We start from the raw sequence: 12,951 nt of genomic DNA, 5'->3' as shown, positions 1-12,951 counted from the left end.
ACAAAATGCAGTTTGGTAGGAAAAACAGTGACTTAAACTTAGGATATGTGAATTTTAATTCACACTCTGCCTCTAACTATAAGACTTTTTATTTAGCCCAAGTCTCAGTTTCTTCATCAGCAAAATGAGAATGTGGGCCTAGATATTTCGTATATAAGATTTTAAGAATTTTATGGTGACCACATCATGGACTTTTGAGAAGCATTTTGACAAGTGCACGTGCCACATCTGTATAAAGTGCCAATTCCTAAGAAAGCTATTTTTGGAGCAAGTGATGGTCCAAGGCAAGGCTCTGGGAGTCAGGAGAACTTAATTGTCATCCTGATTCTTCCAACAAAGTTGTATCACTTTGGTGGCTTTAATTATTTCAATCTCATTTCATCTTTAAAATTAAGCTAAAGCTTGCTTTAACCACTTAAGAGCATTATTTTCTAGGGTCATATCAGATAACAGACACGAAATTTCTTTAAAAAGTTCAAAATCATATATAAATATAAGGAATAGTATATCCTGGCAAATTTCTTTGCTGAACACTTTATTCTGCCACTAAGTAAATGGATACACCACTCATGAAGAAGTTATTTAAACTCACTGGCCCTCAGTTTTCTCAAGTATAAAATGAGGGTGATGGTCAAGATCAGTGATCTTTTAAAGGTATTTTTATCTTTTTTAGCAATAGAACTCCAACTTCAAACAAAGTGTTAAGTGGGACCCTAACATATAAAAAGATGGAAACAGCAATTCCGACTGTGAATGACTCAGGGCCTTGTCCACCAGCTTTATTCTCATTGCCTCACCTTAGATTCTGAGGCACTTCCATAAAGCCTTAAGACTCTGACCAATACAATGTGGAAATATCTGGACCAGACGATCCAGTTTCAAATATCTGTTTAAAATTATTACTACTGAAAAGACCTGTTCATGATTTCTATGTAGAAAATTTGTATTATTTTAGACAGGAGTACGAAGTAAATTCAACACTTTTACAGCAAGATTTCTGTTTTGTTTTGTTTTTGAGTTCTTTGTCCTTTGATTTTCATAGTTTAAAGGAGTACAATGCCTTCCTGATTATGAAATGAGGCTTGCTGTCATAAAACGTATTTACTACTTACACTTCACTGGTTAGGGATTGAAACAGATAAATTATTTTTCATTTAAAACTCATTATGAAACAACTACTTCTAGTGCTCTCATCATAAGGAATAGTTATTAACAGCGCAAAAAATGATTGTGAAATTTGTATAGCGCTACTGAGCAATTCCACTATAAACACTCACCAAGAAAAATGAATACTGGTATTACCAGATGCATAGAAAGATCCAGACCCCATTAGGCAGACCCATTTCAGAACACAATATTTTATTTCCTCCCAAATGATAAAAATAAGTTTGTAACCATGGAATTATATGGTGTTATGGTGATTTTCTGAAAAGGATATTGAAAATACTTGGCTATAAATGAAGTAAAATTAGGTAGTACCACTATTCAAACAAGGTATGTAATTAATGAATAAGCACCTCCTGTGCACCCAGCCCATGCACTTCATGAATTCAGAATTACACTTGATAGATGACCTGCTTTCCTATTAAACTTATGACAAAGTGTACCGCAGGAATAACCCATTTACAGCTACAAAGCGATGTTCTACTATCCAATTAGAAACATAATTTTAAAACCAACTGAAATCATATATGTATATCTGAGTCAGTTAATTTTAGAAAAGAGTATGTCTGATGGGTTAAACAAGAATGTGAAGAGAAATGACAAAGTTGGTACTACAAATTCCTTCATTATTTTTCAAAAATGACTTTGGTTAACAGAATGAAATTGTAAATGTCATTGATCTATTAAGTATATTATGTCCTGAGGAGACTTTAATAAAAATACTAAAAATAACTGTTTTATTTTCAATATTTCCTATATTGAAAACTATTTTTTATCTTAACCAAAAGGAACAGGGATTTAAAGATGTGGCTTTAGTGCCTATGGTTGACTATCCATAGCCAAAATTGGTGTGGCAAGCCTAGCTGCCTAACAAGTCAATAATCTTCAAAGTGAAATTGTCCTATGAGAGATCACTGAGTTAATCTGCTGAATGACATATACTGAAAAATATGCTAGTTCTCTTTCATGTCAGTTACCAAAAACAACAAAAAAAAGCAACCTCTTAAAAACAAATACAAAAGAAAATTAACAAAGAAATTATGGCCAAGTAAAATGAGTTTCATTTACATCGTGACTGTGATCTGAAGCCACTTACAAAACCAAAGTATCAGTCATCTTAGGGGTGCAACTTGGCAACTACTTAACACAAGGTGACATAACACAGCAGTTTAAGGCAGGAAGTAAAAGAAACTACATATAATCGATGTTAGAAGGGGAATTTTAATTAGGCAGAATGTGATTTAGCAGAAATTGGACTTTGACCAAGTAACTGATATTGCTTCTCTTGTGCTCATGAATGTCTTGATATAGAGTCAGGTCGCGATGAGTCAGAATCTACTGGATGGCAATGGGTTTTTTTTTTTTTCTTTTTAGAGACACTCTGGAGCCCTATTGGGGTAATGATTAAAAGCTCGGCTGCTAACCAAAAGGTAGGCAGTTTGAATCCACCAGTCGATTCTTGGAAAACCCTATGAGGCAGTTCTACTCTGAAATCTACTCAACGACAACAGGTTTAGAGACACACTAGTCCAAAGGCCTATTTAAATCTATTAGTGTTATTTTAACCATTTTAAATACTGTGTTGTATAATTTTGGACATTAAAATAAAAGTTTAGAGACATAAAGAAGTAATTCTTAGTATAATTGAGCCTCAATTTTTCAATTTTGATATTTCTGCAATATATAAGTGGTTTTTATCTATTTTTTTATATGTTCTTTCAGTAGGACTATAAAAACAAAAAATCAAACCCAGTGCTGTCGAGTTGATTCCGACTCCTAGCGACCCTATAGGACAGAGTAGAACTGCCCCATTGAGTTTCCAAGGAGCGCCTGGCGGATTCAAACTGTTGACCCTTTGGTTAGCAGCCGTAGCACTTACCCACTATACCACCAGGGTTTCCAGTAGGACTATAAGTACCTTATAAATCATCATTTCTCAAAGTGGGTTCCATAGTGTCATAACAGTTGTTACTGATAAAAAGAAAAGAAAAAAGACTCCACAGGCAATTAATTTTGGGAAATTCTACGTGAAAAAAATTTTGAGTTATTTCTTTGCTGCAATACATCTCAGAGCCTTTAATGCTAAAATGTTATTTACAAATCTAAGGAACATACTTTCAAAAACATCATCCTAACTAAATGCCTCACTTAGTTAATGAGTAATCTGACAAGGGTTATATGGTTGTCTGAATGAAACCTTGAGGCACTTTAATAAGCAAACTGATGGATCTGCTTTAGCCCTCTTGCACTATTGGGTATTAAGATCACCAAAACAATCAGTGACCAAAACAACTTAACTGCCCAATTTAGTTGTGGTGATCCTCTAATACTATGATTGGTAGTACAACATTGATATGGCCCCTGATTCAGCACCATGTCTCAGAGGATAAAATTTATTAGATTACTTAAGTTTCTAATTTTTTGTGAGCATGCATGGGTAGTATTTTAACAATAAACCCAGTGCCCTCGAGTCGATTCCAATTCATAGCAACCCTATAGGACAGAGTAGAACTGCCCCATAGAGTTTCCAAGGAGTGGAAGATTCAAACTGCCAACCCTTTGGTTAGCAGCTGGAGCACTTAACCACCACACCACTAGGGTTTCCATTTTAACAATATCCGGTATTTTTGATCTCCATATTCTGTCTTTTTTGTGTTCCCCTTATCATTTTTTAAGGATTAAGGTGTACCTGACCCAAGCCATGTTTTCAAACTCATCCTATGCATGAGAAAGTTGGACAATGAATAAGGAAGACTAAAGAAGAACTGACACCTTTGAATTATAATGTTGGCGAAGAATATTGAATACACCATGGACTGCCAGGAGACTGAATAAATTTGTCTTGGAAGAAGCACAGCCAGAAATCTCCTTAAAAGCAAGCATGGCAAGACTTCATCTCATGTACTTTGGACATGTTATAGGGAGGGACCAGTCCTTGGAAAATGACATCGTGCTTGGTAGAGGATCAGAGAAAAAGAGGAAGACCCTCAATGAGATGGACTGACACAGTGGCTGCAAACAAAGGGCTCAAGCATAACAATTATTGTGAGGATGCCCCAGGACCAGGCAGTGTTTTGTTCTGTTCATAGGGTTGCTATGAATTGGAACTGACTCGATGGCACATAACGACTACATAAACTTTTCCATTTTTTAGTACTATCAACATTGGCCAGTAGACTACTGAATGCTAATTATGCCATGCTCTGCCTGTATGACCAAGTACCAGGAAAAAAGAAAGACAATTCTTTTTCTCTACTGTCATTGTAATGTCAGGAAATGTTAGCACATTTTGGCATCCTTGCTTAATAGTCTACATCTGTTTTAACAAGCCAAGTTAAAGAACCTTATTCTTTCAAACTTAGGATTTGTCATTATTTTGAGATTCATTAGTTTAATTAGTTAGAACATTGTGCTAATGAGTCCAAGGCCATGCATTTGAGTCACATATAGGCCAGTTAATTTTGTATGGAAAAAATACTGTTTCCACCCACACTAGGCCCTTTGCCATTAGCCAAACATCTAACGAATGTCTAGTTTTTGATCATAAAGGAAAACCATCACTGCTGCTATAAAAAAAGGAGTAAGCAAGATCCTGTGCATATATAGCCAGCACACTTATTCATCATTATTAACTAACAGTTCTTTAGCCATACTTCTAAACACATGCTTTGCTTAAAGAAACTTTCCCAAAGGGAGAAACTTAAGATTTAATCACCTTTTAACTCACAAATGCTCCATTTTAACCAATGACTGTTCGAATTGCTCATTCTCTTACACAAATACCAACATTTTTTAAGTTGAAAAATACTGTGCGCAGTATTACAACAATTATAAAATTAAGAGATTCATGGGCTATTATTATGTGCTAAAATTTAGTCTGTTTGCATTTTTATAATTCATTGTAATTTAGTCTAAATTCTGATTCTTTTTTTAGCTCAGAGCAGACTGTAAATAAGAGTGAAGACTTCACTTGAGGTAGAGAAAATCATGGCAATTGCTTCCCATCCCTTGTGGTTTAAAATAACAAAAATGTCAACTGGCCTGAAGAAAAGTTTAGAAGTTTGACTAATGCTCTTTTTGTGTGAAATATAATATACTTAACAGTTCAAAGTGGAAAAAATCTAATGCAAGAGAGGTTTGTCATCATAGAACTCAAAAGAAAGATTGATCTGATAGTTATCCACTTTATGTTCAATACAAAATTCCATTTCATTTGATTTCTCAGGAATTTCATATAGCCTTTAAACATGACAGATTATTATCTGAGAAGACATATGCCTATGACCAAAAGTTTAAAACTTGAATTCTATAATTTCCAAAATGATAAAGGCCAGTTCTACTTTACAGAGTCCCATATGTATGGTCACAGATAGCATGTTCTCTGCAATCTTGCACTACTGGGTATTAAGATCACCAAAACAATCAGTGACCAAAAGAACTTAACTGCCCAATTTAGATGTAATGATCCTCCAATACTATGTTTGGTAGTACAACATTGATATGGCCCCTGATTCAGCCAATAAGTCTCCATGGGCGGAAAATGTAACACAGGCTTATATATCCCATGGTCCATAGAAGTGTTATTGTACTCTATCGAATGTACCATGGACAACTAGAAGAACGAGCAAATCTGTCTTGGAAGAAGTACTACCAGAATGCTCGTCAGAAGCAAGGAAGTTGAGACTTCTTCTTACATACTTTGGATATGTTATCAGGAGGGAGCAGCCCCTGGAGAAAGACGTCATACTTGGTAGAGGGTCAGTGAAAAAGATGAAGAGCCTCAATGATATGGATTGAGAGGGTGGTTGCAACAAAGGGCTCAGGCATAATAGCAATTGTGAGGATGGTGTAGCACCAGGCAGTGTTTAGTTCTGTTGTACATAGGGTGGCTATGAGGTGGAATTAACTCCATGGCAGTGAGTTTGGTTTTTTGGGTTTACTCAGCATATATAACTCATCGGAGCCCTGGTGGCACAGTGGTTAAGAGCTCGGCTGCTAACCAAAATGTTGGCGGTTTGTATCCACCAGCCAATCGTTGGGAACCCTATGGAGAAGTTCTACTCTGTCCTATAGGGTAGCTATAGGGTCCCTATGAGTAGAAATCGACTCCACAGCAACAGGTTTGTTTGTTTTTGCTTTTGTTTTTTTGTTATATAACTCATCAGCTAGATTTTTAAAAACATACATCAAATGAAAAAGCTATTTAAGGAAGTAATATGCATAAAAGGTGCCTTGAACATAGTAGTTGCTCAATAATCATTTATTCATTCATCAAGAAGATCAGTGAATAAATGAACTAACAAAAGAGTAAATGAATAAAATTGCTCTCTCCACCTCCCTTTTTCTTTTACCTCAGGGACTACTTTAGGTGTGTAATGAAGTTTAAATCTATTAGAGCATTAAACTATTTGTGTCAGATACTCAGTTGTTTTTATGTTCATTATCTCGTTTATTCCTTATAATGATTTTAGGTAATTTCATTTTTCAATCCTTAGTTATTAAAATTGTAATTTAGACAGTTTAAGTAACTTGTGAAATGTTCTACAGCTAGAATGCCATAGGATTCTAAATTGAGTCCAGGTTTTCTAGACACCTAGGTAAAATACACCATAGCCGTTTCTGTTCCCTTCATGTACAAACATAGATTAGAGAGAAAGAGCACTCATGCGGCATGCACACATAAGAGATGACAAAATAAATTAATACTGTGTTACATAAATAACAAGCTCTAGACAAAAATGTAACATGTCAAAAATAGCTACAACTGAGTCCCTTGTTGTGTTACAATGTACAAATTTCTTCAACTTATTCCCTTTTATTTTCAGATCTATAAATTGTTCTTCATGTTTCCAGTTTTGAAATTGAGTTTGGTCTGGTCTTGGGCAGCAGCACATCAAGGTTAACATGTATGTTAATATCATGGCATAGCTATACAAGGAAGGGATAACCTCATTATGATGGGGCAAACAGGTTTGAAGAGCAAAGAAAGAGAGGTTAAATTTGAACTGCCTAGAGGTATTTTTCAATCTATTTCAAAAAGGTTCAGTGGTTGAATACACTCTTCGTAGATTTCTCCTGGAGGGTCAAAACATATTAAAGACACCAGAGGTCCTACTCTGTGTAAACTGTTTCCCATCCCTGCACATTCCTACCTCCCCCAATGCCAATATTTTTCTCTGCTGCCCCCTAAAGGATCTTACCCACAGCACATTCGCTATTACTGCCCTCTCCCCTATGATTTCCTTTTTCTATCTCAGACCCCATTGCTGAGCTCAGGTCTGGGAAGCTCAAAACAAAGAGCTTCCAGGCTTGGGGGCAGGGTTCAAGCACTGATTTGTATGTGTCCACCATTTGCTAAGAACTTCCTTCGCTTCTTTCCAGAGTCTGCAATATGGAAACCATTGAGAAGAGAAAGGCAATTTCAGGTCCTTTCTTGCTATCACTTTGAATTCTCCCTTACACTAGCCTCCACATGGGCATTTTACTTTGCTGGAGTGCTTACAGAAAGTTGAAAGAGAAGTATCAGAAAATAAGTTTAAAAAGTGATGGTAGTGAAGTTGAAGGAGAAATAAAAGTTTAAAAAAAAACTCTATGGCCTCCCTTCCCTCAGGTCCCTAAGTTTGCCTATTCCTCATGTCTTACTACCCATCTCCTCCTCTTAGACTCCACCCATGTTACTGGCTCCCAAACATGTCTCTGGGGCAAAAGTCTACCTTCTAGTTTGTGGATCCATTTTATTAGTTGAATAGAACTCTAAGTCAAGTTAATTGTCTTGTTAAAAATTCATTGAACTATAATTTGTAGTTTCTTGGTGGATCAAATCTAATGTAACATAAAGATATTTTTTATCTAACAATTTTACCTGTCTAGAATGCATCTCACCATGTTCATGTTGTTCTGTAAAGCATAACAAGTAGGCACTATATTTCAGGGAATATTTTAATTTATATTATTTTTATGAGTTTTTAACCCAGAAACCTTTGCAGAAGAAACTAGAAGGGCATCAAGTTAAAAACAAAACTTAATTTAATACAAACTTTAGAAGCATTCAATTCCCCATGAAACATTAGTTTATAACAATGGTTGACAAAATCAGTTTAATACCTGCAATGTTTCCATCATAAGTATACAATTCTTGAGATCCTTGACTAACTTTGAAGATTCACATTTCATTGTCTGTGCCACTAATTGAGACCCACTTCAAAAATGCCACACATCTTGTCTTGTAAATGCGCTTTTAAAATATAGCCTTTTCAAAAATCCACTCACGCTGTTCTCCAAATGATCTGTGTAAAAAAGGGGCAATTTTAATAATTCGTAAGACATTTTGAAACCTCTATCACTTGACAATTTTATGACAAAGTTAATCACATTCTCTGATTTTTTATTTGTAATTTTTCTATGATTGTTATATCACTGTGGTTTTTTTTTTTTTAGAATAGTTTATAATCGATGGGAGTGGAGATGTGGGTGTTAAGTAATTCTGTAGTGCTGTTCAAGAATAACAAACATCTTTGAATAATATAACATTACTTATTATTATGAACTGCAAAATGCTGACCAACATAGCCTACCCATTTCAGCATCTTCCATAGAATAAATGGTCCAAGAATGTGAAACAGTGAGGTGGAGTCACAAGTGACTTTGATACTGTAAGACAGTTTTGGAATGTTGTCCTTTTGGGACCACAAACCTAAGCCAAGTAGGTAATATTTTAGTGTCTAGGGTGCCAGGGAATAGGACTGAGTATCAGAGCCTGAGCAGTGATCCTAGCAGTGGGTACTAGAGAATGACTCAGATAAATAAGGTAGATGGCTCCTTATACAAACTAGACCACTAGGTTTGGACTTGGAGTAAAACCTGGATATGTTGGGTTCACCACAAGCACACTAAATACTGGGTTTGAAAAGACATCAAATTAAAAAAAAAACATCAGTTGGCAAAGTGGAGATTTCTGAAGGGTTTCTTGACATGACAGGATTAGGTTCAGTTTGAAGGAAACGTTCCTTTAGGGCTTAGAGCCCCAGCAATAGGACTGGAGAAGATGGAGGTTATCAATGACATTCACAGTGGAGGAAATCTAAGGTATAATATTTTATTTTCATTGTCAATTTTGTGTTACACTTCCGTTTTTCTCAAAAGAAGAGCCTTCTATGCTCCTACCCCCTTTTCATTCGCTATCCAGCCTTTCAAAAATGGTAACTACAATAGGATCAACAATGTCTCAAACCGAATCTGTGATTTCACTTTATTTAGAGGTTACTCAGGAAAGTACACTTAATAAAAAATTCATGACATCATTTCGCTTTTCCTGAAAATAAAATGAATCACCTTTCTTCACCTTATGCAAAAGGAAACTGAAAAGGAATAGTGGAGACCAGCTGCGTTTTGGCAATTGAGGAGAATCTTGGGCTTTTATATTGTATCAGTTTAAAGACAGAAGCTGACATTCAGCTAAGTTTCAGTAATAATGAAACAAAAAATGTTCAATCTTAAAAGTAAATCAGAAATCCGATGTTGATTATCTAAACGCATGTCTAACCATATAAAATGGAATGTCTGTAGTACACCAGTCATTGAAAAATTGCCCCAAATAGCCATCCATTAAAAACTTTGTTGATTAAACCACAGCCATGCTTGTTCAAAATAAAATAAAACAATTTTCCATATGTTTCAATAAAATACACAGTATATTTGTTATTATACATTAAAAAAAAAGCTTAGTTCACAAACCATGGTGGCACAGTGGTTAAGAGCTTGGCTGCTAACCAAAAGGTTGGCAGTTCAAATCTATCAGCCACTCCTTGGAAACCCTATGGGGCTGTTCTACTCTGTCCTATAGGGTTGCTATGAATCGGAATCGACTTGCTGGCAATGGGTTTGATTTTTTTTTTTTTTTGGTATAGTAAAAATAAAGAGATTTAAAAAGTTAAGAAGTATTGGAGTGGTGTGGGATTTGTCCAGGACTCATATTATTTCTTTGTTTTCATATGTGTATGTATTTCCTGAATTTAGAGCAGTAACTACTACGTATTTCCTACTTCCTGGAGAGATGGCCCTGTAGCAGTTTTGGTAAGATGGAAAGATTCATACTTTATGTTAAAAGAAACAACAAAAAATAATTCTGCTTTCCTCAGCGAGCAAAATCTCTTTGCATCTATTACCCCATGATTCCAAATCTGGACAACTCAAGCCAAAGCCTGTTCTAAGGAAACAAGAAGGACAGAGACCATAAATAGCATTCTGATTCTTTTATGTTTTAAAAGGCAGAATGATTTACCCTGCTCGTGTTTCCATCACAATACAGGCAAATGCACGCAGAGAAAAAGCCTCATCCAGTACAGTTGGCAGCTATTCATTTGTAAACAAACAAACAAACAAAAATGAAGTGCAGTAGAAGCACTTTGTTTAGTAGGAAACTGTAACCTTGAGGAAAACATCTCATACCTTCACTTGCTTAATTGCATTAATCAGAGTTCAGTGCTTCAGCAAAGTTCAGCTAAACACAGAAGGCAGTAAATATCAGGCTCGTATGAAAGGAAAGCCAGTTGCAGCTTCTGTCCACTGCAAAAGAGTAGCTGTTCACGCCTAGAACGGAAAAGAATCTTATATGGCATGATTACCAAACAACAGCTCCCCCCGCCCCCCCGCCAAAAAAAAAAAAAAAACCTGTTGCCATCCAGTCAATTCTAAATCATGGCGACCCGTATGAGAGTAGAACTGCCCCATAGGACTTCCAAGGAGCAGCTGGTGGATTCGAAGGCCAGCTTGACTTTTTGGTTAGCAGCCCAGCTCTTAATCACTGCAAACAGCCCCATTCCTACTTAATTACAGAGGTGGTTGGGGTAATGAGGAATTCCTATAGAAATTTTTCCTCCATGAAAAATCCTTTCTTTCTTTTTTTTTTTTAATCTTATCTCCCTGGGCTGCTGTAAAGTTTTCCTCAAAGCAGAGAATCATTTCAAATTTTTCCCAATTATTTCCCAAGCACCATGGCAAACTTCTAATATTTTATTATCTTGATAATATTGTAAAACCAGTCTCAGGAAAAAAAATAAACTTGCAAGTCACGTCCAGGAGGGAATGGAGCAGTGTTAGTTTCATTTCACAGGCATGCCCTTTTCAAATTCTTATGATATATAGGAGCGGGGGGGGGGGGGGGAAGGTGTTGGAAGATTTTATTCTTACTCCTAAGCTTTCACTAATAGCACCCTCTAGTGTTTCCAGCTGAGCTACACATTTTGTCATCAGCTAGGCACAGTATTTCTGCAGTTAAACTATTGAAAGCATAGAACTCTATAACTAACAGGCTTTCTCCACTGTTTGTATATCTTCAGCTTCTGCAGAAATTCATTTCTTCTGTTTGTACCCGCTGCAGTTTGCAGTCTTATCTTTGTGACTTGAATGCCTCAACACTAGAAATGTCTACCAATTAAATGTTAAAGTGCCTGCACAAATGATGATAGCAAAAATGCTTGGAGTTGAGAAAGCGCCTTCATCTACATAATTATTTTTGTGTCTCACAATTTTGTCCCTACCCTCATCACCACGCATGTATGTTTTTCCTCATTGTTTTTAGAGAAAGAAGTAGAATGTTTTCACTTGGGGTAAAGAGAAATTAAGTCTTAACTAAGGCCTTCTCTTTAAGCAATCCCTACCCTATCAAGTTTTAGGTTATATTTTAATTTTACCTAACATCTTTATTTTCATCTCTTGTATAGTGACAACTTAATGGTAGGCACTGTGGTAACCATGTTAAAATTTTCTATCAGCCACATTAAAAATATTAAAAATAAGCAGATGAAATTGATTTTAATCATGTATTTAACTAACAAGCCAAAATATTATCATTTCAGAATGTACTCGATATAAAAATATTAATATTTTACATACTATTTGTGTGTGCGTGTGTGTGTGTGTGTGAGCACGCACAAAGTCTTCAAAATCAGGTGTTTATTTTACACTTACAGCACGTCTCATTTTAGACTAGCCAGATTTCAAGTGCTCAACCTGTGGCTGGTGGCTATCATATTGGACAGTGCAGGTTTAGAGATTTGCCCTCAGCCCCACAGCTAGAAAGTGGCAGAGCCAGGATTCCAAATTTAGTGTAAAACTAAAGCCCTTTTCTTAAACCCTTTCTTAAATCACTGCCTCCTACTAATGCAATTGATGCTTATGGTTTAATAATAAACATGAAAAATACGGCAAACAGTGTATTCGGTCTTACAGATCTGTGGCCACTCCCTCACCTATTTTCCCAATAGCAATGACGATCTATTGATTGTAACACTAGTGCTTAACTTACAGGGCAAGTTGATATGGACAACAAAAAGATGAATGAGATTTAATGTAAAATAATTGTCACAGGATAAAAAGTGCTTGTTCTCATACATCTCATGACCTGCAGATTCTCTCTCTGCAGAGAGATTAAATGGCAAAACAAATCACAATCAGTCGGCAGGTTACTTGAACTTGATAAGAGGTGTTTAAATGCAAGTACAACTAAAATTACAGAATATTTGATTGGCACCATCAATTTCATATTAAGGATGGTTTTGTCAGTGAGATGAAAAAGTTTGTAGATAGGCACTGCCAATATTCATCTCTCTGAGTCTCCTTTTACTAGGTCCCCATTTCTGATCAACACTTCTCCATATTGACACATTATTTCTCAGATTTAATCAATTCTTACAGGCCTGGGAGACATCCTTACTCACTGAAGACTTTTAAGTCTCTTCTCTGCTGCATTATAGTTATAATACTGGAAAGTTTAACCTTTAGGGAGCT

This window comes from Elephas maximus, chromosome X (genome assembly GCF_024166365.1).
Source record: "Elephas maximus indicus isolate mEleMax1 chromosome X, mEleMax1 primary haplotype, whole genome shotgun sequence".
NCBI classification, from domain to species: Eukaryota; Metazoa; Chordata; class Mammalia; order Proboscidea; family Elephantidae; genus Elephas; species Elephas maximus.
The sequence above is the reverse complement of the archived record's forward strand: the minus strand, read 5'-3'. Positions refer to the sequence as shown.